General features: G+C 37.4%; 1 pseudogene; it reads right to left on the reverse strand.

Moving 5' to 3' along the window:
* Positions 1 to 405: 405 nt before the first annotated feature.
* Positions 406 to 2,662, reverse strand: LOC124370541 (annotated as a pseudogene).
* Positions 2,663 to 3,792: the final 1,130 nt, after the last annotated feature.

The raw sequence follows: 3,792 nt of genomic DNA on the forward strand, positions 1-3,792 counted from the left end.
AAGTTGATGAAATTCCTTATATTTCTATACATCAAATGTTACGCGTACCAGCTGTAATAATGAGGCTAAAATTAATAAAATACGAAATACATACAAAAATTATTTATTTAAAAGTCATACATATTTGTTTGTAAGTAGGTACGAGAACAGTACTTAATACATGTAGTTTTTTTGGAAAGATACAGCTCCTACACCCATGAAAAAGTCAGCCAATGCGTTTCGAACATCATGTCCTTGACCACGGAGTCCTTGTCCCATGTTTCGGACATCTTGAAAGGGATGTGTTTCTGCGTCTTCGTAGTTAACTCCGTCTCTTGCCCTCACAAAATTGTGCAGAATGCAGCAAGCCTTGACGATGTCATCGATAAAATCGAGACCTACTAAAATAGGAGTATGGAAAACTCTCTATTTGTTGGCCAGAATACCAAATGTACATTCTACTGTTCTTCTAGCTCTACAATGCCGGTAATTGTATACCCTCTTTCTTGCTGTTAATCCGCGAGAGGGATAAGGTGTTAACAGGTTAGTAGATAGCTTAAATGCTTCATCAGCAATTATTACGTATGGTTGTGGGTTGCCAACTGTCCCAGGTAATGGAGAGGGTCGTGGTAAGTTCAGAGAGTCAGAATAAAATTTTTTCCCTAGCTTGCTATCCTTAAAAATCGGCGAGTCTCCTTCCTTTCCATACGCACCAACGTCAATTGCGACAAATCTCAAATTGGCATCAACTAAAGCCATTAACACTATAGAGAAATATTTTTTATAATTGAAAAAGTTTGACCCACCTTCTATTGGATTTATACATCGTATATGTTTACCATCTAGGCTTCCGATGCAGTTTGGGTAGTTTGTTTTATTGTAGAATTCTTCTGCATTTGTCAGCCACATTTGCGTTGTTGGTTCTGGCATTTCCTGTGCTTTGAGATGGAGCCATATTGCTTGACAGGTTTCTCGCACTATCTGTGAAATCGTACTCCTGCCTCTGTAGAACTCATACTGCAGATTTCTAAATGCCATTCCAGTTTACAAATACCTAAAAAAAGGTATTGATTATCAATACATTTAACAAACAACTTACAAATTTTTATTGTCATTTTATAGTGTTATATTCCCTTAATAAACACACAGCATAATAATATAAAGTCCCTAAGGCGTGCTCTTTGTTGCAGTAAAGGAGATGAAGAACAAATGGAGACACATCCGGGACCACTTCTTCAGGGTTTTTAGTAAAGGGAAGAGTGGAGATGCTGCTCCAAAGAAAAAAAAAGAAATATATATATATCCAGATTCTTTGAGTTTTTTATGAGTTATGAAACTAAGCGACCAACTTCTGGTAACATAGCAGCTACTGAAGACGAAAATGTTGATGAGCCACAAGAGAGCGAAGGTCCGGAGGAAGCGGATAAAACAAGACCAGTGGAAGAAAGACCTGCTACGGACAAAAATACAGCTACAGACAAAAATACAGCTACAAACAAAAATATTAGAGAACCCGCTGTGAAGAAAAAAAATTATCTGCTTTCCAATCCGAACTATTGAAGAAATTGGATACATCGTCTGCAACCGAAGAGGATGTAGACAGTTTGTATCTCCTATCAGTGCTGTCCGATTTCAAGGGATTGACAGATACGCAAAAATTAGATTTCAAAATGATGAACTTGCAGTTTTTCAGAAATGTAAAATCAGTGCCGCAATATCAAACTCATCCGATGATGCCTCCAGCAAATCCTCAACCACAAACACTTCCAGTGATGCCTCTATCAAATCGTCAATCACAAACACCTCCAATGATGCCTCCATCAAATCCTCAATGTAATTATTAAAATATGCAACAACAAGAATACTATTTCCCCCAAACTTCCAGCCAATATCAACCACACAACACAGCTCAACCAATGAGTCAACAAATGCAACAGGAACAAACACCGCTGTTGTTGCACCAGTATGATCAACCAGGCGGGAGTCACTACAACTCGGCGGCTTCGCCTACTTCCGTCTACGCCTCTCAAACAGAATCAATGCACTCCGATTGTAGTTGTTAAGTAAAAACACATTCATAAAACTGTCGAATTACATAATAAACATTGTAATTGAACTAATACTTATGTACTTGTAATATAAATTTTATTTTACATTTCTTAAGCAACAAACATTATTTACTAGATATTAGGACATAGATTACAAAAAATCCTTTCAGCTACAGTTAACATGATTGCAAGACATTAAAATAATATTAGTTGAGTAAGTATAAAATAAAATTAGTTAGTAATAATGAAATAAAGTAAGTTCTATAAGTTGTATTAAAATGTTTCTTTACTCACCTTATAGTTATTGTAAGACTTTCTTCTGCATTTACTGATAATCTTTTGTTTGTATTTTTTCTTGCTATGTGTCGCCTCAATAACACTAACAGTTCGTCAAAAGATTTTATTGACATCCTGTAGAAGCCGAAAAACTTTGTTTCATAAGTCCGAATACTCTCGTAAAATTTTCTAAATCTTTTTTCAGCTTTAGCATCTACATTGAATGGATGAACCCAATGTACCCTATTTCGTTGTTTTGGGAATTCATTTAGAGCCTCTAAACAACAAACTACCTTCACTTTGGATAGCACGATTCGTTCCGAACAACACTCAAAGGTTAACTGAGAGACAATTTGATGTTTAAGCCGCGTTTACACGAGGCCAGCTAGCAGTCCAGCTGACTGGAGCCAGCTGGACTAGCTGGACTGCTAGCTGGCTTCGTGTAAACGCTACCGGCGCCAGCTGACACTCCAGTCCAGTGGGAAAAAGCCGATCCAGTGCACTGGCTTGAGGAGTAGATTTGACGCCAGTCCAGTTCCCCCACCACCAAAAACTGAGACTGGCGCGGCCTACTGAAAGCTTGTGAACGACTCCGGCCAGTCGGTCCAGTCCAGTACAGACCTGTCTGCATGCAACACCCCTACTGTAGTGCACTTTTCTATTTAGTTTTGTTCAACATATTTTGTACTTTTTTACACCATGACGTCTAAAAAGTGGAGTGAAGGGTTAAATATGAAGTTTATTGATGCCTACAAAGAACAAGAGTGTTTGTGGAATCAGTTTAATCCATTGTACAAAAATAAATTTGCTCGTGAAAAAACTTGCCGAAATAATGGAGTTGGATGATTTTGGTGTTATTGAAGCAAAAGCTAAAATAAAAGCTCTTCGAAGTACCTACAACCTAGAAGTGGAAAAACAGAAGAGTGAAAAGTCAGGTGCCGGATTGGATGATGTTTATGTTCCATCAGTGAAGTGGTTCAAGACAATGAAAGAGATTATGACTACGGGTACACTAAAAAGACGAACGCAAAGTAACCTGGTAAGGATGTTTATTTGCTATTACATTAAGTTTATAAATAAGTCATAATCTGTAAGTTTGGTTTTTCCCCATTTTTAAAAACAAAACTTTTATTTCTCAAAAAGTATACGATGTACCAAATCTAAAATAATTATTAAGATTTAAAGTTACAACATACACTTACAGAAATACACTTAAGTCCTTTAAGTGCGATATTGGTTTAATGTATCATTTTACTTTGCTATTCGACCGCTCCTTCATTCACAAAGTAGTGTTTGTAAGCCATCCTCTTTTCTTTTGCTTTGCTTGATTGCTGGTGGGTACCAACTTTTGCCACGCTAGGGATTCCGTTGGTCTTTTTCCTCCATAAGCCCTCAATGTTAAAATCTTCAGTATCAACGGATGCTCGAGGAATGTAAGTTTGAGGACTGTGATCTCTCAAAAAGTTGTGAAGGGCACAGGCTGCTAAGA

This window comes from Homalodisca vitripennis, unplaced genomic scaffold (assembly GCF_021130785.1).
Source record: "Homalodisca vitripennis isolate AUS2020 unplaced genomic scaffold, UT_GWSS_2.1 ScUCBcl_268;HRSCAF=1861, whole genome shotgun sequence".
Classification (NCBI taxonomy): Eukaryota; Metazoa; Arthropoda; class Insecta; order Hemiptera; family Cicadellidae; genus Homalodisca; species Homalodisca vitripennis.